This window comes from Lactuca sativa, chromosome 2 (assembly GCF_002870075.4).
Source record: "Lactuca sativa cultivar Salinas chromosome 2, Lsat_Salinas_v11, whole genome shotgun sequence".
Taxonomy (NCBI): domain Eukaryota; kingdom Viridiplantae; phylum Streptophyta; class Magnoliopsida; order Asterales; family Asteraceae; genus Lactuca; species Lactuca sativa.
The window spans coordinates 170,944,512-170,971,561 of NC_056624.2; the positions used below are offsets into that span (position 1 = coordinate 170,944,512).

General features: G+C 35.2%; 1 long non-coding RNA gene across 1 annotated transcript; it reads right to left on the reverse strand.

Moving 5' to 3' along the window:
• Positions 1–15,603: 15,603 nt before the first annotated feature.
• On the reverse strand, positions 15,604–17,473 carry LOC122196499 (uncharacterized). The gene is made up of 2 exons (XR_006188288.2): positions 17,301–17,473; positions 15,604–16,087 (listed from the first exon to the last, which is right to left on the reverse strand). It is a non-coding gene; the product is annotated as an uncharacterized LOC122196499 (long non-coding RNA).
• Between the last annotated feature and the right edge of the window lie 9,577 nt (positions 17,474–27,050).

The window sequence follows — 27,050 nt, forward strand, 5'->3', positions numbered from 1 at the left end:
TGACCGTTCTTCGTCCTGGGCAGTTTAGTCACAAAATCCATGGTGATGTCTTCCCATTTACCCATGGGTACAGGTAAAGGTTCTAAACTCCCATATGGTTTCTGATGTTGTGCCTTAACCCTCGCACATGTTACGCACTTGGCCACATACTTCGCAACATCGAGCTTCATCGTCGGCCACCAGTAGTAGGGTTTTAGGTCCCTATACATTTTAGTGCTACCGGGATGAATTGAGTACATGGTCTTATGTGCTTCTTCCATCAGAAGATCTCTTATTCCTCCCGTCTTAGGTACCCAAATTCGATCTTGGAATACCTTCAGTCCTCGACTGTTTGTTCTGAATACTAACGTTTTGCCCAAACGTTCTTCCTTTCGGTCATTCTTCTCTAAAGCTTCTTCTTGGGCTTTCCTGATACTTTCCACAATTGTCGAGACGACTTCGATTCTTAACGCTCTTGGCCTTTTCCTTTCAAGATTGACTTTCCGACTGAGAGCATCAGCAACAATATTTGCTTTACCTGGGTGGTAAAGTATCTCACAGTCGTAGTCCTTGAGAAGTTCTAGCCAACGTAGTTGCCTCATGTTCAACTCCTTCTGATTAAAGAGATACTGGAGACTCTTATGATCAGTGAAGAGCTTGCACTTCGTGCCGTAGAGGTAATGCCTTCATATCTTTAAGGCAAAAACTACCGCTGCCAACTCCAGATCATGAGTGGGGTAGTTCTTTTCGTGCTCTTTCAATTGTCGAGATGCATATGCTATCACCTTTTCTCTTTGGGTCAAAACACAACCCAACCCGACTCCAGATGCATCACTATAAACCGCGAAATCTTCGACTCCATCGGGTAGAGAAAGTATCGGTGCTTCACATAACTTCTTCTTTAGCTTCTCGAATGCCTCATCACGCTTTTCACTCCATGTATACGTAGCTCCTTTATGAGTCAAAGCTGTTAATGGAGCAGCTACCGAAGAAAAGCCTTGGATAAATCGTCGATAATATCCGGCTAATCCTAGAAAGCTACGAATCTCCGTGGGACTCTTTGGACGTTCCCAATTCATTACAGCCTCGATCTTTGCGGGGTCAACCATTATTCCCTCCTGGTTAACAACATGACCCAAGAATTGGACTTCCCGTATCCAAAAGTCGCATTTGGAGAACTTTGCATAAAGCTTCTCCTTCTTTAACACTTCTAATACTTCCCGTAGATGCTTGCCATGCTCCTCTTGGCTTTTCGAGTAGATGAGAATGTCGTCGATGAACACTATTACGGATTTATCGAGGAATGGTTTACAAAACCCTGTTCATCAAGTCCATGAATGCTGCGGGAGCATTGGTTAGCCCGAATGACATAACCAAGAACTCGTAGTGTCCATATCTAGTTCTGAATGCAGTCTTCTCAATATCCTGCTTTCTCACCTTCAGCTGATGATATCCTGACCTAAGATCGATCTTGGAGAAGTAGCTCGAACCTTGCAGCTGATCGAATAGGTCATCAATCCTCGGCAATGGATACTTGTTCTTCACCGTTGCCTTATTCAGCTCTCGGTAATCTATACACATTCTCATACTTCCGTCCTTCTTCTTCACGAATAACACCGGAGCTCCCCAGGGTGATGAACTAGGTCGAATGAAACCGTTATCCAACAACTCCTGAAATTGCGTCATGAGCTCCTTCATCTCCGTCGGTGCTAATCGGTATAGTGCTTTTGCTATCGGTGTTGTTCCTGGTAACAAGTCTATACGAAACTCCACTTATCTATCAGGTGGTAATCTGGGAAGATCTTCGGGAAAGACTTCCGGATAATCACACACAACCGGTATATTCTGCACCTCTTTCTTCTCCTTCTTAGCATCGATTACGAATGCCAAGTACGATGCACATCCTTTGGACAAACATTTCCTGGCTTTCATCAGGGAGATGATTCCAGAATTCACTATGCGTTTGTCCCCGTACACCATAAATGATTCCTTTCCGGGTGGGTTCACCCTTACTATCTTCTTTCAGCATTGAATCTCAGCATCGTTGGCGCTAAGCCAATCCATACCCAAAACGATGTCGAAACCGTTTAACTCTATGGGTAATAGCTCTTCGTGTAATTCGTTTTCGTTTAGGTCAATGACGATGTTCCTAATACGATTACTAACAGGTATGAATTTGCCACTGGCAACTTCTACAATCAGGGCATTATCTAGTTTTTCTATAGGCAATGCTAATTTCCCACCAAATTTATGCGACACAAAGGAGTAGTTGGCCCCCGAATCAAATAGTACATTTGCAGGCAATCCATTTACAAGAAAGGTACCTGAAGCGACGTCTGCTGCCTCCTTCGCAGCCTCGAGCGTCATCTGGAAGGATCTCGCCTTCGGCTTCGGTGGTATGTTGGGTCTTCCTGCCTCCTTCTTCTTTGGGCAATCCCTTGAAATGTGCCCCTCCTCGTTGCACTCATAACATACCTTCTTAGTGAACGTGCATTCGTTGGCGTAGTGCCCAGGCTTTCCGCATTTGTAACAAGTGACCCCTCCGTCACACTTCCCAGAGTGCTTTTTCTTGCACTTGTCACACCACTTCGCTTCTGATCCTCCTCCTCTCGAACCAGACTTCGAGAATCTACCCTTCTTACCAGACCTTGAGGATCCGTCAAATTTCCTTTTCTCTCCCACTTCCGCTCTCTCCAGACCCTTCTCTCGTATCTGGGTCTCCACATTCTTAGCAGCCCAGATGGCGGATTTCAGAGTGGTAGTTTGCTTGACCATTGGACCGAAGTCCGTTGGTAATCCGAGGGCAAATTTGTTAACCTTGGAGAGTTCAGTTGGGACGAGGTGAGGAACAAGCTTCATTTTCTCAGTAAAGCTTGCAGCGTATTCAGTAACGCTCATTCTTCCCTTCTTCAGATTCTGGAATTCGTTGTTGATTTCCAGAAGATCCTGCTCAGAGCAGTATTGCATCTTCAATTGTACCAGAAAATCCTCCCACGACATATTGCTTGCTTCACCTTTGGGCATTGAGTCAGCTAGTAGTTTCCACCAGCTTAGTACTCCAGATTTCAACAAAGGAACCGCGAGAGCGGTCTTCTGCCTGTTGCTACACTCGCAACTCTCAAACATCGTCTCCATTTCAGAGATCCAGTTCATGACTTCCACCGGTGTCGGGCTTCCAGATAGACTCGGTGGCTTGGATGCCATGAAATCCTTGTATTTGCATCCACGTCCGTCATTTCCTCCCTCCTGGTGGTTTTGCCTAACTATCGGTGGGTTGGCTTGACCAACAGTCCCACTATAGTTTCCCTCCTCAGTCTACCCTTCGTTCAACTCGGGCTGTTCGATCTGAATAGTCTCTTCCTCTCGATTTTGCTGGAGCAAACGTCTGGTTTCCTCCATTTGACGATCCAACATTGCCTGGATCATCGCTTGCACTCCGGCCATCGTGACTGGCTCAGGTGCAACTTCTTTAACAACAGGTATTTGTTGAACCAGTGGGGGTTGGTTCCTATCTCCATTGGTGTTCAAGTTTCCGCTACGGGTCCTTGCCATCTTGATCTATACACCGAATAAGGTGAACTTAGATCTTTATTTAGGATAGACGTTTTAAATCGTCCTTATCACTCCGAAACGTTTACATGCTAGTTCTAATATCTTAGTCGTGCGTTTAGAATCCTAAACACATAAGGTTTCCAGATCCGGTCGGCAACAGACCATAGATCCGAACAATTAACAGCATATCATGCACAAAGCATTTAGCACATAAAAGCATTTTAGGCACAATTCCTAAAATAAGCTAGTGCTCACACCTCACAATCATCGCTTAGCATTCTAAGTTTAAGTCTAGAAATCCTACAAATTCCTAGTTCGCTTAAACTAATGCTCTGATACCAACTGTGACATCCCCAAAATCATGGCCAGAAAAGACCGGTTTGTTTATGCTTTGTTTAAAAATCAGAGTTACATTTTAAATGAAAGTGTTGCGGAATTTGTCCCAAAACAAAAATATGATAAAGATTTATCAAAAGCATTTCCATAGAAATGTATTTCATTAAAAGACTCGGGATGTCATGTTCGTACAGATCAAAAGCATAAACAGTACAATATAAGCCTTACTACATTATTTCATATCTACAGGCCTATATCCGTAATCCCTCGTCCAAAACATCACACCTATGCTCATGCGCCACTACCTGTAATACATAAAACTGAGTGGGTCAGGCTTGGGAGCCTGGTGAGCACATAGGGTTTTCAACCCACAATAAATAAGTTTATTAATTTCATCGATCAACAATAACCCGATTACCCGTTCCCGTTATCCTCACTTTACGTCCCTAATCACCTATCATAAGGGACCTAGCCTAAGGATCATCATCGGGACGGACACTACTGCTAAGGGGATTCCTCAGCAATAAATGTCCTAAAGGCAACCATGTGGGGGATAGAGTACACCGGTGAACACATCGTTCACAAACACCTACAGGTTGCGAGCCTGCTAGTGTTCCACTGGACTGTCTAGAAGAGTCCGTGGTCGTCATCCATACTCCGCTAGATGACAGAATCAACAACATTAACATCGAGGCCTCTCATCATTTTATCACACATCACCTATTACATCTACCCATGTTTTACCCCAACATTTTCGTATATATAAAATACATATACAGTTTAAATCATTGAAAACATGTATAACAATGTTCATCCGACATAGATAGCAAGTATTCAGATAATATGCACACATAGCACGTAATTTATATAAAATACTTCATATCTATGTGTAAGTTGAAAGTAACTATGCACTCACCTGATTAGGTGGTGACTCAGCACTCGGACAGCGCTTCGATACTCTCAAAACGATATTCCTTCGATAAAACGTAGTATCGATACCACTAGGGTTTAGTTTAACGTTAACCGCGACAATTTAATTAGTCCGAGTATTATTAAGTGTTAATAATACTCGATATAACTCATAATAATAGCCCAAATAATTATTTTAAGGACCTAATAACATTCCTATAATTATTTGAAAGCTATATTAAAAATTGCGTAAGCTTAGCATACTTACAGCGAATTTTATCGAAAACCGGGACTTAATTGGAGCAGCATTTTGAAACCGAAAAACTCCTTTTTCTCGGGACTCCGGGAGCCTCGGGGCTTCCCTAGGGTGCTAGGGGTTTTATCTAGGGCTTAGGGGGTGGTTTGGGGTTGTAGAGAGAAAGAAACTAGAGAGAGAAAGGGTTTTGGTGTGAAAATGGAGGCTGACTTCGGACCCTTTTATAGGCTGCGAAGCCTCTGTCTACGCGGGGCGTCCACGCTGGGCGTAGCTCGGATAAGGCTGCCAGCTCGCACCAGCTGGCTCGCACTCGGACTCGGAGGGATAGGAGCGAAGGTACGCTGGGCGTACAGGCCTCGGACGCGGGGCGTAAGCGAGGGGTGGCGTGTCGCAATCCGAAGCGAGGACCGTGTTCAGCAAGCGACGGTCAGGATCTTGCCACGTCATCGTTCTAGCATCAGATTTCGCAATTTCGAGTTACAACTTCAAAAATTCATAACTTTCGTGTACGACCTCCGTTTTTGACGTTCTTTATATCCACGCGAAGGTGGGAACATACTCTACAACTTTCGTTAAGACTATGTCGGCTAATTTTGGCTCGATTTTAAATTTTATATTATTAACGGGCCGGGACACGATTGGTCCGTTAAATCCTCATAACTTCTTCATCCGACATCCGTGTTCGCCCATCTTTTTCTCGTTACGCTACTCTCAACGAGATCTTCGATTCTCGTTTAGGTCGTGTCGGCTAAAAACCGCTCGATCTAATATTCGAATTTCGGGATGTACACTGCTATTCCGAAACTTCGAAAAATCATAACTTCTTCATACGAAGTCAGATTTGGGCGTTCTTTTTATCGATGTTCTTAGTTTAACATATTCTACGACTTTCATTTAGATCACTAAGGCTAAATCTCGCTCTATCGTAAATTCACTATTTATGCTCTCCGGTATCGTGTCGGTTCTGTCGCAAAACTTCGACGGGTCATAACTTCTTCGTTATAACTCGGATTTCGGCGTTCCTTATATGCACGGAAACCTTGAGACATATTCTACAACTTTACGTAGAGATATCGTGCTTATTTCACACTTTAATTTTGACGCTCATTTTTATTCTTTATTAATTATACATTTATAATTAAATTATAAGCACATAAATACACATAATTCACATAATACTCAAATATTTCATCTTTATTACTTCAAAAAAAGAGTTACAATAGTTGACCTAGACTATTACATTGACAAAAATGCTTAGCCCTGAAACCCGGGCGTTACACAAAGCAACGAGAGTACAAACCAATACTGGTGACAATAGAGTAATCGGCGCAAACAAAGACCGGTGGTAGACAGCGGTGGCCTCTGACGACCAAAATTACATATAATGTTTGTTTTTAGGTTTTTTTTTCACTCCCTATTATAATCCATCTTAGTGGGTTTTTGGGATTTCTTATTGTGATTTGGCAGTGACAATAATGAGTTTTTAGGGTTTGGATAAAACAAATTTATAAGCACTTATTGGTTCAAATAAGAAGTTTTTGATAAGTTATTTATTGACTTATTTAAGGAGTTTTTAATAATTTGTTTTTTATTTCTCATAAATTTAGAGTTTGTCCATTAGTAAAAATAACATATCAATTTATTTCATTTTGATACCGGATAAAGCTAATCTAAACATTTTTTTCTATTAAAAATGACATTGTATATTCAACCCTGATCCCACCATCCATCGAAAATGGATGAAACCTATTTTAGGAATGAAATCTGAACAGTTGAAAGTGAGTTTAACCATTTGCGGTGTTGGGATTGGTTACCACATGAGGTTTGAGATAATTGACTACATAAGAATGTTGTTAAGGTGTCTAAAAGAAGAAACCAAAGAGGAAGGTCTGGGATATAAGAAAGTGAGGAGGTGCACATTTATGCTTTGGGCCTCATGCATAAATCATGAAACTTTATTCGGAATAATATCAATAAATGAGAAGCTAGAAGCATATATGCTCAAGAAATTATGTTTTGGGGTCCCTTGTCAAGCATTATTGGATTGTATAATGTTATTTAAAGAAAATATTCTCCAGTGTTGATACAATTCTAAGGACAATGAAGGAAGATATCATGAGGAAATGTAATTGAAGAGTGAGTGTGGATCAATGTACGAGAGCAAAAGATTACGCTTCAAATTAGTACCAAGGTGGGTTAAAGATCACTATTGTAGGCTTTGGGAATATGCATAGGAGGTAAAGATATCAAAGCCAGGGAGCACACAGAATATGGATGTGAACATGATGGCCAATCGAAATAGTTACTTCATTGGCTTTTATGTTTCAAGGTGTGAAATATGGATGGATCAATACATGTATGAACGTCTGTTTGGATGAGTGCATCTTAAACGGTATATATAAAAGTCTTGAAATCAATATGAAGGACCACAATATATGATTTCTTAAAGTTCATTAATGCTTAATGTTTGTTAATCAAGACTAGATTGGACTTAGCCTAACCATTGTTAAGTATAAGTCTCAATCGGACTACTCAAGCTATTACTTTCTAACTTAACAGAACAAATCTCAAAGAGTTAAACAAGTTATATTTTTATACTACCTTTACATAAGCAAAAGGAAAAAAAAACTATACTTTATTGATAAAAGCTCAAAAAAATTGTATACAGTTAGGTGGAACAAACTTGAAACCTGGTTACTATTTAACAAAACTACATTAACATTTTATCTTACTAAAATTGAATTAAAATGCACCCTAAGCCATCTTATAAGCATTTCTATGTGATAAAACTGTCTTTTGTATTTTGTAGTCCATTGATGCACAAAAGCATCATCAAATGCACTTGGGCATATGCAATTAAATTGAAAAGTCTTCCAGGTTTATGAATGTCATGCTTGAGGATGAAGATGAACCCTTTATCATGTTCCTGAAGAATTATGTGCTTCTGGTTTCTCTTGACTTCAAGAAGTAGGGGTGTTCATATGTTCAAATCCAATGGATTTTGATTAAATCAATCCAATCCAATCATCCATTGGATGTTGGATTTTGTCAACCAAATCAATCTAATTGGATGTTGCATCAGATTGGTTTTATCCATTGGATACTTTGATAGGTTTAATCTGTCATCTAATCAATTGTAATCAATTTTTTTTTCGAATAACCAAATATAACTATGATAACAAAAAATAAAGTCGCACACAACTAAATAAGGCTAAGCACGTTTTATTAACTTCAAGTCTTTAACTTATTTTTTATCAAATAATTAATAATATTAACTGGATCTGGTTAACAATATTGGATTAAACTTGAACATCCAATTGGACTAGACTTGTTCGGTTCTACTGGATTTTCAGGATGATCCAATAATCGATCCAATCCAATTGGATTTTGAAATTTGGCATCCGTTCCAATCTGATTGTAATTGGATATCCAATCCAATTAGTCAGTTCCTAATCGTAATTGGATCGGTTAATTTCTGAAAGAAGATGTTATCCATTTAAACCCCCTACCTAAAATCCAAATTAACTTGCAAAAACACAGCACCAAATTAGTCTAGAATTTCAAGTATCAACTTGATTTAAGGCCAAATATGAAAATTTGTGGTGATTTTAACTTGCAAATTTGTGGAGGTTCAACTTGAGAATCAAATGCACATGATTTTTAGGCCATAACGTGTTTACATGCTTATCCACCTCTAAAGCAATAGTGGTTTTCCCAACACTTGGAGGCCCAACTAATCCCAAAATATGTCTGCATCCATAAACATGCATAAACTCTTGACATCAGATTAAAATGTAACACATTCATATTATATGATTGTATTTGAAATAGTAAATAAATGTCATTAAAGACTGTTTCGTGTAGCTTAAGATAACTTTGTTACTGTATCTCACATTGGTGTGACATGGTCTTATAAGTGGCTCTATATATGTTGAAGTTCCGTTCTCTCGACAAGGGATCTTTTGGAGAGTTAATATAGGGCTCCACATATATTTACAAACTTATTAATTAAGAATCTAATTTGACTTAGTGAAGGTCACAATCTACTTTTATCACCCAATATAGATATAGAGCCTTGGCTATATTTCTCTTTCAAACAATAAATTATATGACGAGATTCCGACATCCCTTGGCAGTCTATCAAATATAGCCACTGTAAAACTCGGGAACACTCCTTAATTAACATTCAATCTGAGCATTGATGGAGTGGGATCTTACCAAATTAGATGCTGATAGTCTATTTTTGTATGGACACCATCACCATCATCATTAGGGTTTAGAGCAATGGAGATTTTCATTTAGTTGACACACATTACATGAAGGGCATACACAAGTAACCACCACACGACATCCCTTTTGTTCATAAATGTATCATTTTTTCTCAACAAACACACTAAAGAAATGAGTGAAGCTTCTATCAACTGCTTCAGATTAGCAAACACTTTCTTAGTATTAACTAGTTTATCATCGCACCCACTTCCGTAGTACTCAGACATAGCGTAGCGAGATATAACTTAGTTATATCCAGAAAGTTAGTCAATGGATACATGTTCCCATGCCAATGATAATCTCCTAAGGCATCATCTAAAATAACATTATCATGATAACCTAATGAAACAAGCTTAGATATAGCCTCATTGTATAAAAGTTTCAGTTTTTTCAAGATAAAGTCTTCGAGATGCTTATCAGTATAATGATCCAACGTTTTATCATCAAGAGTAGGCTTTAAATTAGGAGTTTGTGTCGATTTGTTAATCCCAAACCGGAAACCCATCGGATTTGAAAAAGAATTGAAACCACAACATGATGATGTAACTGATAAATCGGAATCAAATTCCAAAGGATGAGACTCCAGTCGGGGCAGACATGTTTTCCTCTAACACCAGTAGCGTAGCCATTAGATGCTACAAAAAAGCATTAAAATTTATAGAACGATTTCGTTTTCATCAACAAAATTCATATGGTCTCTTGGATATATGATAAAAGTTAATTTTGTAAAGACTCATAAGTTGCATGAAATAAAAGGAAACTTACGATTGAAATGTTATGAACACTTACCGTGATAGAACAAAAAACTTCATTTGAAATTGATATTGTCATGTTGCAGCAAGATTATGGAAATATATTTGGTTTTGTTGCGATTTTTCTCCTGGTTACGAGACATGGGTGTATATGTTTGTGGTTGTTTCATTTGTGCAAGCTCCTATAAATATCAATGCTATAATGGCTAGAAATGTAAAGATATTTAAAATCAAATAGTTAAGTTCAAACGGTAACATTTTATGACAATCATATTTTTTTTAATGTCGAGAGAAAGTTTGGATATTCATCTAAATTGTGTGTAAATGTAAAGATTATAAAAATCAAAATATCAAGTTACAACAGTAACATTTTATAACGGTCATATTTTTCAAATTGAAGAAAATGAGTGGATATTCATCTAAATAGTGTGTAAATATAAAATTTAAAATTTAGATAGTCAAGTTACATAATATTTTATAATGTTTAAATTTTTCTATTTAAGGAAAAAAATGTGGATATTATCTAAATTGTGTGTGTAAATTTAAAGATATTAAACATCAAACAATAAAGATACAAAAATAACATTTTACAACGGTTATATTTTTCAAATTGAGGAAAAACATGTGCATATTCATATAAATTTTGTGTGTATATGTAAAGATATTAAAAATCAGATAGAAAAGTTACAGCGATATAATGGCCATATTTTTTAAGTTGAGTAAAAGTGTGTGGATATTCATCTAAATCTGAATGTGATGTGGTTGATATATATATATATATATATATATATATATATATATATATATATATATATATATATATATATATATATATATATATATATATATATATATAACGCTCATATATATCATAAATGTAATTTAATAAATAACTGATAACACTCTTACGTCAATGATGCTTAGTTGAAATTTATGGGCTTGTTTGACGTGGAGTATTTGAGAGCTTCAAACTTCTACCTTCTAGAGTTCGAGAAAATGCTCCGTCTTGAACAAAAAGTCTCGTTTGTCACTACTGACTCTCACGTAGCATTTAACAAAACGTTATCAACTAAATTTTCCACGCACTATGTATATTTAAGATAATGAAATGAGGTTTGTGAAAACATGCTTTTCTGATATGAAGATTGAACTTGAAGCAAGATTTTTGAAACAAGGGAAACTAACTTTATTCAAAGCCAATATTCAAAGAGTCATATATATATATATATATATATATATATATATATATATATATATATATATATATATATATATATATATATATATACACACACGTTATGGCTACTGAATGACACATTTGATGTCCGCTTCTTGTATCTGCTTTGCATGGAAGTGAAGAGCAGTGTCAAATTCAATAAACTTTTGAGCGATGATCAAGTAGATGATACCGAGATTATTAGAAATCTATAGAAAATTGTGTTTTATATTAAACCTTGATCCCACCATCCGTTGGAAATCAATGAAATCTCTTTTAGGAACGAAATCTGAATATTTGTGCAATTGATAGTGTGTTTAACCAATTGTGGTATTGGGATTGGTTACTAGATGAGGTTTAAGATAAATGACCACATGAGAATGTTGTTGTGGTGTCTAAGAGAAGAACTAAAGAGGAAGATATGGGATATAAGAAAGTGAGGAAGTGTACATGTACGCTTTGGGCCTCATGCATAAATCATGAAACTTTATTCAAAATAATATCAATAAATGAGAAGGTAGAAGCACGTATGTTCAAGAAACTATGTTTTTGGGTCCCTTGTCAACCATTATTGGATTGCATAATGTTATTTAAAGAAAATAAGCTCCAATCTTGGTACAATTTTAAGGACATTAAAGGAAGATATCAAGATGAAATGTTATTGAAAAGTGAGTGTGGATTATTGTATGAGAGCAAAGAAATATGATTCAAACGAGTACTAAAGTGGGATAAATATCACAATTGTAGGTGTGACATCACTATTGAAGGTCCAAATGATTTTTTCAAATAATAAAATGCTAAGGATGTTATAATCGATACACAACATAAATTACATCGTAAAGACTTAACGATCCTGAATACTATTACAAGTCTTCTCTTTAATCACTCAACATCCATTCTGAGTCTCCGACAGTCTTAATACCGATACCTGTGATGCTTATAAATTGAGTAGGTCAAGTTGGGAAACTTGGTGAGATACGTAGGATTTACAATTCTACAATATTATTATGATAATCATCAATGATCCTGCAAAACCATTAGTTAACCAACAACTCATCGTAACATCTATAAAACATTTTACTCTTAGTTATCCCCCCGTCGATCCTCACATACTAATCCTATATTGGTGATCTTATAAGATCTATCCTATGGATATTGTAAGCAACAAGTTGACTATATTGCTTTGGGGAGTCCTAGGCGTTAGTCAATAAAGGCAACCATGGGCGGATAGAGTACATCGAATGAACATACAATTATATTTATTTAGATCAATATTATTCATTAATACCACAAGAATGGGTTTAGTCAGTGGTCGTCATCCTACTCGTATAAATGACTGGTCCTCTAGGCACCTAACAGATGTTTGATACATACATACCATTTTTGGTTGTCCATAAAGGATGGAGAATACTAATATAGTACCCCACCAAACATCAATTTCATTGAACAAAGTTCTACTCTCCATTCCCATCTCACACACATCCTTTATATATACATACCTATTATCCAAACTTAATTGAACTAAGCATCTCTTTTGGTTCTTAGTCTATAACTAGACAAGAGTACAATACATGTAATCAACCTTGAACACAATTTTCCTATTTATGTATTATCTTTACAGAACAAGCATACCTAATCACCCTTTCCAACTTAATTCGAACCAAGCATCCTTTATAAGTCTTGCTTCATTACTATGCAAAAATATGACACTTGTAATAATTATCCAAAAACATTTTCCTATTTATACCATACTACAATATACAACTAGGTGTGAGACCCATGTATTACATGAGTTTATTTAAAATAAAAACTAAATACAAAATTCTAAACATTTTAGAAGTTTGAATTTATAAGAAAAGTAAGAAAATATTGAATTATAAAAGTTAAAGTGTTTGTTTTCTCTTTTAAATTTGAACAAATATTTAGTTAAATAATTAAATAAAATTAATGAATCTTTAATTTAGTAAATTTGAAATAAGAAGAAAAGTTCATTAATGAAATTGATATGCATTTATTATTGCATTTTAATATTATCTAGAATTTTATAAAATGAAAAAAAACAATAAAATGACATGTGGAATAAAAATTAATTTAAAATAACAACAAAATTACATGTGGCAAAATAAATGAGAATGTGAGATGTGACAAAAAGATATTTATTTATTAGGGATGATTATACTACTATCTAAATTAATTGGACCTACTCATTCTTTATACGTCTTAGCTTAGAAACTAGACTAGATTACAATCTCTGTAATCCACATCCAATACCAACTCTGTTTCTACAACACTATCTTAATTTAGTGTATATATTTAGCACAAAGTATCAGGTGTATACAAATCTTTTAAGTAATAATACTTCTATTAAAATTTTCATATAATATATCATATATACACTTAACAGCTACAATGATATCTGGTTTGCATAATGCATGTTATAAAAAATTTATCAAACACATATTCCAAACAATAAGCATATAGATCACATATAAGCTTTTAACAACTACTTAATACTTTCAGTAAATACTTGTATTAAAATCATGTTCATGAAAGTAACTATAATCTCACGTAATCAAGGTGGAAGATACGAGAAATCTAGCTTCCCGACTAATACTTAAGCTTATCCCTTTCCATCAACAAAATATGAATATTATTGCGTCTTAGTATTCGTTCAATTTATATGGGTTTTATAACTATTCTAGGATTCTTCAATAATCACAAGAAATACTTCAAATTCTATCAAATAAGGAACAACAATGTAAGATCATATTGGAGGTAAAATCTGTATAGTATAGATAGTATATTGTTTGGAAAATCCACTTTAAATACATCACTAGATCCTAGACATCATTCCTGTAAGTATATCAATCAATATTATGATTGGAGTTACTGATATATCTTATTTATAAATTCATAATAACAACTATGAATATAAGTATAAGTTACACTTATAGCGTAGTAAGTGCAACTTAACTTACAATTTTTTTTAACAAAAGTTCGGAAAGTCGCAAGCAGAACTTCGACTCTGAAAGATCTATTTCTCATGGCTCTCTGATGGCTTAAAGCCTTGCTAAAGTAATCGGGAACTCAAGAGTATCGAGGATAGAATGCAAAAACATTTTAGGAGGATTTGTGGCTGAAAATGTGAGAAAATGAGCTAAATTCATGGCTATTTAAAGGACTCCACGGGCACGTCGCGCCTCCAAACCATAGGCGTGCCGTGCCTCAAGGCGGTGTTCGATCCAACGCTTTCAACGTGTCCTTCCCTTCGTTCTTCCACTTCGTCCGATCGTTGTCACCTCCAGCCTTGCCACATGTCACAATTTCATAGAGCCACATCTCCAGCTTCGGCTGGTGCCACATTATCAGCGAGACATGGTCTCTGATCTGTAAGCACCCGATCTGTAATTCTCGTTTACATTGATTTGACTAATAAGCACCCGATCTGTAATTCATTTTTTATGACACACATAACTGTGTCGGTTTGAACGCAGAGCTTCGATAAATCATATCTTCCTCATATGAAGTCGGATTTGAGCGTTCTCTATACTCACGAACTCATCATCACAACTACTACAACTTTAATTAAGATTATTTATCCTCAATCATCTTCTGTAAAAAATGTATATTTAACGTAATTTGTTAAATTTATAAAACAATTTTATACAAATCTTATAAGCCCATAATATTTGTCCATAAAACATGTATGCAATATATACATATAATGTAAATCGTCTAACACCAACTTACAGGCGTTACAGTAGGATTTGGGAATTTGCATAAGAGGTAAAGAGATGAAACCTCGGTAGCACAAAAAATATGGATGTGAACATTATACCCAAACGAAATAATTACTTCAATAGCTTTTACGTTTAAAGTTGTGATATAAGTATGGATGAGTGCATGTTAAAGGGTATATGCAAAGGCTTCAAATGAGTATGAAGGACCACAAGTCATGATTTCGTAATGTTTTTAAAGCTTAATGTTTGTTAATCTAGAATAGCTAGACTGGACTTGGCCTAACCATTGTTAAGTATCAGACTCAATTGGACTACTCAAGCTATTGCTTTCTAACTATTGGGTACTTCTGTTTTCTATGGACACCAAGATGGAAGATTTTATCCATTTAGATCGACCTATATGTTTAGGGGCATGGAATGTCACATAAATCCAAATTTAACTTGCAAAAGCGCATCACAAAGTCAGTTTATAATTTCAATTATTAACTTGATTTAACTTTTAAGGCTAGATTGAAGAACATATTCGTTACTTGTATATGTCATAACCATAGAACAAATTGCAATAAATAGAAAGATAATGCAATAGCTACAACATTTGAAAGTTGAAACCTTTTTTGGTTTCTCTAATTAACCTCTTCATAACACCCTCGGATAAATACAAAATTAGAATAACACACAATCAAGAATCGTATGTGCTTCTAGGTTGTATCTAGAACACGGGATTGAGAAATGTACCACTAAATAAAACTATAAATTTTTTTCAACAACTTCAAAATCACTAAAGTTAAATACATCAAGTTCCTTCCTTGCATACTTTTGGGTATAAAATTTTTGATGGGTTCTGAATCATCTAATATTGTCACCATTGTTGAGCTGCTTGACCTCTGGTTGCATTGAAACTTTGACTCTTTAGGAGTTTCTTCCTTTGCCTCTAAATTCCCCAGCATTACTAATTCCAATGTTTAGTTGTTTGACTTTTTTCTTTTCGGCAAGAACCAAAACGGTGGAGATTTTAGCTGCAGTTGAAGGTTCCTTTTTTTTTTTTTTTTTTTTTTTTTTTTTGCAGGCATCATTGAACCTGTTTCCGTGTATTAAAAGTTTCATTCAATGTACTCTAATTGGATCACGAACAACATAGCACGGATGATCCCAAGGAAAATTAATCATTGACATTACCATTCATGACTATATGATCTTATCGAACACGTTTCCCTATTTTGATTAATACAAGTAAGGATATCTTATCGAGTATTGACTAATGTCATCTTATTTCCTGTTTCGATCTTATTGGCCTCTAAAAGTTCGATGCATAATGAATTTTATCTTCATATTTTTTTTGTCCAATGCGACCTACTTTTACATATTTTGTTAATTCATATCATATAAATAAAAACTAAGGATAAAAAAATGATTAAAAAAATTGGATAAATAAGATATTTTGAATAATTATGAAGGATATATAATATTTTAAACTTAGCTTTACGATAGGGGTATAATAGTCAAATAATTATATAACTTTGCTTTTGTAATATAATCGCATAAACATGTTTGGTGCTTTAAATCCTACAATTTTTATAATGCCACATCAAATGTCGTTAAAAACTTGGCATTGTAGAAAAAAATATATGTATCACTAAAGATTTGTGCCGCTAAATGTTATTTTTTTTGTAGTTAAATATCGAATACTTGAATACACAATCCATTCCTTCAAAATCGAATTCATTTTACATATTTTGCTCCTTAAAAAATCAGTATGTGAGCTAAACACCCCTTAGATTACATTCAATGCTAATCGAGATTTGCTACTATAAATTGCAGGATCCACTACAAATGCCCAAATAAGAAAAACAAAATCAAAACACATGATCATATGAATTAAATTAGATAAAGTTTATTGTAAATTCATTATAGAGATTAGATGCTTGTAATTTATTATAATCTTGAAAAAAAGTTAAAGTAGAGACCAAATTTTTATTTATTTATTTATTTATTTTATCTATCTATGTTCAACATAATGCAATGAACTTGAAGACAGGGCAATTCAACATGTCTAGATTGGTAAACCGATAAACACCACCAGAACTTACGGAATTCTTAATAAAAAGTTTAAAATATGCAAAAATTATTCATTAATCGATGTTTCGGAATATGCATTAAGAAGTTTACCTATTACAATCAATATGATAATGCGTTATAATAAGCCAACATTTTTGAGTAACTTTACTCATGAATAAACGATAAAGCTTAGTTTGTAAAGACACATAAGTTGCATAATATAAAAGGAAACTTACAATTGAAATGTTATGAACACTTAGCATAATACTTCAAAACAACTTCATCTGAAATTGATATTTTCGAGCAAGAGTCTTGAAAATATTTTTGTTCTTGTTGCTATGTTTTTTCTCAAATTTTCGAGACATGGATGGATATGTTTGTCTTTGTTTCATTTGTGGATGCTCCTTTTAAGTAGCAATGCTATGACGACTAAACATGTGAAGATACTTAAATTCAAATAGTCATGTTATAACGGTAACATTTTATAACGGTCATATTTTTCAAGTTTAGACAAAGTGTGTTAATATTCATCTAAATTATGTGTGTAAACCTAAAGATAACAATGAAACAATCAAGTTACAACAATAACATTTTATAACGGTCATTTTTTTAAATTGAGGAAAAATGTAGTTACTCAAATAAATTGTGTGTGTAAATATAAAGATATTAAAAAGTAGTTAGTCAAGATACGACCATAACGTTATACACGGTCATATTTTTCAAGTTTAGGGATAGTGTGTGTGGATATTCATCTAAATTGTATGTGTAAATATAAAGATATTGAAAATCAAATAGTTTACAAAAGGGTCATAATTTTCAAGTCGAGGAAAAATATACAAATATTTATCTAAATTATGTGTAAATATAAAGTTATTAAAATTATGTGTAAATATAAAGTTATTAAAATTCAGAAAGTCAAGTACAATTTTTATCATTTTGGTCATATTTTCAATTTGAGGAAAAATATGAAACACTGTGTGGATTTCGAGTGCTTGCTGGAATGGTAATTGTAGGAGTATATTACACGAACGGTCCCTATGATTTATGATAATTTGTGCGTTTGGTCCTTAACTTATTTTTTTAACTCGGAAGGTTCATACTGTTTGTGTTTGTTACGCGCTTGGTCACTGTCTGACTTAAAAAAAAAAAAACTATATTCCCTTCGATTTTTTAATTTAGTTAAATAAACACACCCTCAATCCCACCCTTCACCTTATCTTACCTACCTCACCATTTTTTTCTATTTCAATAATAGTATTTTTAGGTAAGACAGGACCAAACACGTAACAAAAACAAATAGTAACAAAAACAAATAGTAGGGACTTTCTGAGTTAAAAAAATAAGTTAGGGACCAAACACGCAAATTACCACAAACCAGAGGTGTGGCACTTGTTCCAGGTGTTACATGATTCATTCAATTTTTAGGGTTTTGGGCGTAGACACGGCGAGTTGGGAGTCCAACTCGTCGAGTAGAGGAATGATTTATGGACGCGGGAACGGGACCTACTCGACGAGTTGGAAGACCCGACTCGGCGAGTAGGATATGTAAAGAGAAAACCCTAATTTGAGGGGCTGCACCGTATATAAGGATCATAACCTGCCCCTTGTGGCCTCCCTTAGCACTTTACTACCCAGAGAAAACCGTTTTCGGCCGTAAGCCTCCTTGAGTGAGAATAAGAGCTTGGTTTAGCAAACTTTGGTGTGTTGGAGAAGGAATTTAGAAGAAGGAACAAGAAGGGAAGCAATATATCAGACATCTACACTGCATTAGTCACCATTTTAAGGTAAAAAGTCATTACATTGAGCTGTGGATTCTTAGATCTCTTCTCTTTCAAGTATATGACCATTTGGGGGCAAAATGGGTTCTAAACTTAGATCTAAACCTATCACAAGGATATGATTCAAGATCTGGGCCCCTTTAGGTCCCTAATGGCATAAAGTTGCTCAGTTTGTGTAGTCTAGCCATTTTCCATGCACAAACCTTGAAAGGAGCCTAGTTTTGAAGATATAGCCTTGGGAAACCTTGCATGCTCGTAAAGTTTGCAACTTTACATGGTATCTGCACTAGGGGAACTTGGATCTAGAGTTTGGGACCTTAGATCCCACTGAAAAGGACCGAACATGAGAGGACTGAAGGAACTCGTCCAGTTCCTCATTTGACTCGGCGAATCAAGAAGGGTTTTCCTGTTTTCGGGATCTAGGGTGTTTTCGGTGGAGAACTGGGTTTTCGGCTATATGAGTTTTCGGCCTGAATAGGGTTTTCGGCTGGATGGATTCTCAGTTCAAGGTTCATGAGTTTTCGAGGGACTCGATGAGTTACACAGGTAACTCGGCGAGTGGATGAATTACTCAGACAACTAGGCGAGTTGCTGGATGCACTCGACGAGTAGAGGTCAACATGGATTGTTGACCTTGACTGTTGACCGAGGTTGACCAGGGTTGATTTTGAGGGTGTCTACGGGATTTGACGAGTTATTCATATGATGATTATAGGCGGTTGATTTGGAGCAACACTTGGGGATTATCTAATCTAAACCCGTCAAATTCTACATTCACTAGAGGTGAGTCTTCTCACCATACCAATGGGTCTAAGGCACCAAGGTCGGCTCATTTTATGATAATTGGTGTGTGTGGCATACTTATGCAGTGATACGTGGTAGAGATAGCTTCTATAGCTAATGGTAAAGATAACTTTTATAGCTCATGGTAGAGATAGCTTTTACAACTAATGGTAGAGATAACTTTTATAGCTAATGGTAGAGATAGCCTTTATGGCTAATGATAGAGATAGCTTTTATAGCTAACGGTAGAGATAGCCTTTATGACTAATGGTAGAGATAGCTTTTATAGCTAACGGTAGAGATAACCTTTATGGCTAATGGTAGAGATAGATTTTATAGCTAACAGTAGAGATAGCCTTTATGACTAATGATAGAGATAACTTTTATAGCTAACGGTAGAGATAGCTTTTGTAGCTAATATGATACGTGCTATGTGGCTTGTGTGTGTGGGGTATGCTATGGGGAACTCATTAAGAGTTAGCTTACAATTTGTGGATTTGTGCAGGTACATCTGAGCCTAAGGACAAGGGCAAAGCTTGATGGCGCGGCTTGTACTCTCTTTCTCTCTCTCTCATGCATTTTATGTGACACTCTGATGATTTGAAATTAATTGTAATGGTTATGAATTTTGGAAACAATTGTAATTGGAAACCCCGTGGGTTGTGAAATATTTTGGTTAATTAAAAATAAAAATTTTCTTTTGAAAATTTTGGTTGTTATAATAGGGACTATTTGTGTAATTTACTATAATTGTAGAGATATACATATTAACGCTAATATTTATCATATTAACCAATGTTGTAATAAATAAATTTATATAAAAATAATTATTTAGTATAAAACTAAAATGTTATATTAAATAAATTTATATAAAAATAATTATTTAATATATAACTGATACCACTTTCGCAAACGGGCTTTCTGCTTTAAATATTGAAGCAAGATTTTTGAAATTGAGAAAACGGCTTTACTCAAAGCCCATATTTAGAGAGTCATACATATTGCATAAGCCCAACAGCTTTACCATTATTTACAAATTTCACACTAAATCATTATTTTACTAGATTTTACTAGAATTTTGACTTTCCAAAACATTTCACAAGCTTTGACCGTTATCCTTAAGATCTCACAAACATTGGGTCAAAAAATTTAAGAATGTTACAAGGATTAAATAACAACCCTTATTGAATCTTGTTATGCTCAGATATGTATGGGTAGTTGGGTACCTTGAATGAAACATTTGATGTCCCTTTCTTCTATCAGCTTTGCAAGGAGTATATATGTGATGATTACATGGAAGAGGAGATTTCGATGAACTTTTTAATTGTTAATCAAGAAGAATTTGACAATGAGAAATCTAATGGAAAAATGGTGTTGTAGATCCAACCTTGATCCCATAAGGACCATTTATATACTTTGATTAAAATGAATTAACTCTCATCTTTTATATATCTTTTTTTTCGAAAAAAAATCACATAACGTTTATTTTTTATTCTTTCCTTTTTTTCCTTCCTTTTTTTTTCATGCTACGAATTTGTATTGGTAATTGCATAAGATTTCCTTCAAATTCATAAGTATTTAAATCAAAATACTTCTAATTCACTTTCAAATTACTTCTAATCTCAAGAGAGTAAATACACACTACAAGAAAAGCAATTATTAGCTACGACGCAAATAGCGGCGACTTCAACTATTAGCGGCGACGTACGTTATTGATGCCGCTAACAGTTGAAGTTGCCGCTAATGACTGTAAACCACGATCCGCATCAAACCTTTTTTGTGAAACCGTGTACATTCTGTCTGTCTACAATCCAAGGGCTGGTGTCCTCTGTTTCTTGTAAATTAATAGCGGCGACATGAATACTGACGACAAAATCACCGCTAATAGTCGAAAAAAACCCGCGAAATTTTCCCTCTTTTGCTATCGCCACTGTTTCCCGATCGTCGCCGCTATTGAGTGTCGCCGGTAAAACACAGCTACGTGCAAATAGAACAAAATCTTGACATTAGATTAAAATGTCACTAAAGACTGTTTAGTGTACCTTAAGATGACGTGTGCATTAAGAATAGACTTTGATTTAGTGAAGGCCGAGATCTACTTTTATTGTCCAACATGGATTCAAATCCATGACAAAATTTCTCTTTCAAACAATAAATTATAACGCGAGATTCCGGTATCCCTTGGTAATTTATCAAAACTAGACACTTGAAAGCTCGAGAACACTCCTTAAGTAACATTTCATCGGGACATTGATGGAGTGGGCTCTGACCAAATTGCATGCTGATCATCCATTTGTGTATGGACACCATCACCATCATTATTAGGTTTTAGAACATATGAGATTTTCATAGAGTTGACACACGACATTGAATACCTTTAATTTATTCATAAACGTATCATTTTGTCTCAATAAACATACTAAAGAAATTAGTGAAGCTTCTCTCAAGTGCTTCATATTAGCAAACACCTTCTTGGTATTAACTAGTTTATCCTTGCACCCACCATCTCTACTACTCAGATATATCTCAGTGTTATCAGAATATTAGTCAATGGATCCATGTTTCCAATGACAATGACCATTTCGAATACAACTTCTAAAAGTATGTTCTCCAACCAAGCTTCAGAGAAATGAGATTCATTCAGATGGAAGACAAAAAGCCTCTTTGACTGCATCCAGTCATGCGAATCCAAACTTGTCTGCTTCACTTGCTACCTTAAGTGGTTCAGTGTAAGTATTTAGAAGGCAAGTAATATGCTGTCAATTTAACTATATGATCTTTGTCCATTCATTGGTGGTTAATCCACATTTGTTAGAATTTGTTGTTGATAATTTTTCCGTTTAATCCTCTTAACATGCAACCTCAAAGTATAGTTAACATGTGAGCAAAGAACCGAGTTTTCACATGTATATAAATTTCCTTGAGAAATCTAATTCAAAACAGCTGATGGAAGAAATAGTTCGAGAAACTTATGAGAATTATAAGGTATTATTTTCTACCTTACTCATTGATGGATTTAAGTATGGTATAAAAGCATGGAGTAATTTGTTATTTAGGAATGCAACAGGTTCTTCTAAGGTCTGAGCTCAGATAAGTTCTGAAGAGTTTTAATTGATGAAGAATCATGGAGGTTGGTTTGGAAAGATTATATGAATACTTAATAAACAATGCAATGCAGGCTCCACTAATTCTAATAGATGAGTAGCGATTGGAAGAAGCTACATATCTAATGCTTGGGGGAATGTACCTGATTGAAGATCAGGCTAGGTGTTTGTTATTTCCTGCAATATGCATTAATAAATATAATTTCGATGGATGTTTAAGCATATGCATTAGATTGAAGTACACCTACGACAATCAATATGATAATGCTTTATAAGAAGCGAACATCTTTGAGCAAGTTTAATTTTGGATATACAATAAGTGCCTAATGGTTGTAGCGAAATCATACTGAGAAGTGCCTAATGGTGGTAGCGAAATCATATCCCAAAATGTTGTACCAACAACTGAGCCATCTCGCTCATTTCTCTGATGACCTCATCCCTTTCATGCTCAGCTTGCACGAGTCGTGCCTCCATAGCAAATAGCTGCTGCCGAAGTGTGGCAACCTCTGCTTCCAGAGAACGATCCTCACCAAGGGGATCCCCTGGTGGAGTAGGGTGGTCCTGGTGTGCCTCATCGGTAGGTGGTTCGACAGGGGCTTCATTTGTGTCCCTATCCTCCTTCATGTCTTCGTCAGTCCCATCAAACTCATAGTCTGTATCAGTGTGCTCGTCGGGCCCAATGCCAGGGGCTCCCCCTTGTTCTTCTTCGGGATCCTCCTCAAGCATCCCCTGAGCCACTAGGGCTTGATAAAAATGTACTCCTTGCTGATCATCATCCACGGTGACTGCATGGGGGCGCAGGAATAAGTCATGTTTTGATTATTGCTACAGTACATTTTAATTATTTAGGTTTGGGTTCCCTAGAATTACTGGAGAGTGAGGTGGGCTTTTGGATTCATTTCCCGCTATGTTTACTCCCGAGCACATGTTGGTTATATTATGAATAAATATAGTTGATCAGGTTATATTTATCCCTAATATGACTACATAAGTGTCCAGGTTTAATCATAGTGTTCAATTTCCTCAAGAAGCTTTTATTAGATATTGTTAGATTATTATTCTAATATGCGCACATAAGTGTGAAAATTTTGTTTTGTTCATAGTTATTTAGTCCCATTGTGTTTATAGTTGCATATCATGTATGGTTAGATATGCTAGTTCACTATAAACATTTCTCTGATACCAACCTGTCACACCCCCGAACCAGACGGCGAAAACGTCATGGGGCTCGTGTGACTAACAATTGAATTATCATCACAATGAATATACATGAAACATAACACATTCATCACCAACATTACATATAACAACCAACATTCTTCACATCAAGTGTGGTGTTATAAATTACATCAGTTCAAAGTATTAATAGTACAATGAGTGATGTTACATAAAATAAAACCATATACACTTGAAAATCTTCCTGCTTAACGAATACCTGAGAATACAAGTTATTTTGAAAACGGTCAACATATATAATGTTGGTGAGTTCATACGTATGTTTGAATAAAAGTCTTTTGTATCTTTTGTAAAAACCCAGAAAATCCGATATTTTCTGTAAAATGTCTGAAAATGATGTGAAAATCAAGTATAAATGCATGTGTGAATTTCGTAGTAGTAACATATATGAATGCAATTTAGATTTCTTTGTATTGTAAGTAAGTGATAATTGAATAATAGTATTTCCCTAGAAAATCCGACATTTTCTAATTTATAATAATGTCGAGGTTCTTGGATCATTGATTAAGTTATTTCGTGTTGCCACAATCGAAGGGTTAATATTCGAAATGTTAAATTGGTATTGGATCTCTATATGAGCCGTTATAACCATACAAGATATTGACTAGGTTGCCTGTGTTGGCATTTTTCCAAATGCCGGTATTTGCTCAAGGTTTTGTCACCCTAGAACGGCCTAGTCTAGCTGTAGTGAACAACTAAGGCATGGGGAGTCACCCCGTATAGATCTATACACAAAATCCCGCTCTCCCTCTAGGAAACTCTGGTTATAACTATAGGCTACGATTGTACACTCAAAGGTGCCAACCGATAAGTCTCACTAGATTCTCAACCTTTCATGTTCGTTATGTTTTTCAGTATGTTTAATGTTTACGTGTATGTTGCATGTTTTCATATCCAAAGGTACATATATAAGTATACGAAGTTCAATAATTATGTAAGGGATAGAGTTACGATCTACTAAGCATGTGAAATTCAGTCCAAGCCCAATTAGCATGTAAATGGACCATAAAGGCCCAATAACATGTACGAGGGTAATTTGGCCCAATAGGCATGTAAATGGACCACCAAGGCCCAATAAACATGTGACCCATATCTCATGCCCAAATTAACATGTAAATGGGTCGCAAGGCCCAATAAACATGTCATGGAAGATATTGGGCTCAATATACACTTGAATGGGCCTTTAAGGCCCATTGGCCATGTAATGTGAATATTAGGCCCAATAAAATTGTTATCGATGTATTTCGTCCATTCGTTATTGTTTCGTTGTTTATATTTAACTCGAGGTTTACCAAATTGATTATAAAAAGTCTTCTTTTTGTAAAAATGACGTTCTTGGTCAATAAGCCTCAAATTTTCAATTAAGGCCCAAAGTTTTGTAAAAATAACACTTTAGTCCATCATTTATAAAAATTTATATTTTGACATTTTGGCCCAGTTTTGCAGAAAAGTGCATTTTCAGCCCCTTGTTTGTAAAAATTGTCACTTTCGGCCTAATTTTGATAAAAGTTACATTTTTGGTCCCATTTAGAAATAAATGTTATTTTCACCCCTAAATTTGGTTTATTTACATTTATGACTCAAACTTTGGTCAAATAACATTTTTAATCCCAAAACTTTCATTTTTTTTTTTGCAAATTTGGGCCCAAAACCGTGAGGCCCAAATGTTTGGCCCATTAAGCTAAAATTTATATTTTTGCCCTTTTGGAAAGCATGTTTATCATAAAAATCCATTTTTATACAATTAGGACCTGTTTGATCCTTATAAAAACATAAATGTCACTTTTTACTCTTATCTTTTGTTTTCTTGACAATTTTGACCCTTAACAAGGTTTTTGCCTTAAATTTTTATATCTTAAACATATAAACACTTTTAACTTGATAATATGATGTATAATGTGTCTTAGTTCATGGATCTTAACTCAATGTTACTTAAGATGTCGAGATTTTTTAAGATCTAACACATTTTTACAAAATAAACTAAGAAATCACACAAGACATGCATATAACACATAGATCTACACACTTTACTTGTATTCTCCACCAAAAATCATGTAAAAACCGAAAACAAGGGGGTATGAACTCACCTTTCCTTAGATGTTTCGGTTTTGAAGAAGAAATGGAAGAAGTTAATGTGATTTTTGGCTGTAGCAAGCTCCTTGAGTAGATTTCGAGCTTAAGAAGTTTCCAAGAGTGTGATCATGGAATAAAGCTATGTAAGAAGGATTTTTTCATGTTAAAATGGAAGGAGATGTTTGTGTTTGATACTAACTTACCAAATATTGGAAATACTTGATGAAGATCCTTAAAACTCAAGCAAAATTTTGAGATCCTTGGAGGAAGGAGGATGATCTCTAAGAGTGTTTGGAAAGGATTTGAAAGTGTGTGTGTGTGTGTGTGTGTGTGTGGTTTTCCTCTCGATCGTGAGTAGAAGAACATGGGACAGAGAAGGGTGTGCATGGATATATGGGACTTGTCTAGATGTATGTGGTGTATTAAACTTGGTTATCCTTTAAACAAAAGTGATGTGTCATGGTTTGGATTAATTAGCCATTTTTTTACTCATGGGCCGAGAATTAAATTAAGAAGGAGAAGATGAATTATTTTGGCCCAATCTTGATCCTTACTCGAAATCAGGAGGCCCATAGAGAAGTTTTCAGCCGATTGGGCCTTTAGGATAGTTCACGGCCCAAAATGGCGTAAAAGAATGGATTTATGGCTTACTAGGGTTAATTGGATTAGTTATGGCCCGATAAGGCCCATTAGGGTTAGAATGAATCATTCTAGGCCCAAATGGTCCAAAATGTTATAGATTTGTGAATTGGGTCCATTTAGAATCCAAATAGGGTTTCCAAGCCCAAAATAGTTGAATTGAATGCTTATTGGTCCATTAGGCCTAATAAGGAAATTCTAGTCCAATATAGACTTAAACCAAGATTCTTAGGGTTTTCAAACTCTTTGTTGAACATGAGAGGTGAATTTAAATGAGCACTGAGTGATATTTACTTAGAGTATATGTTTTACAATAGTTGAATGATTACACGAGAATAGAATTTCCTTGCTAAAATGCTAGTTGTGACAAATA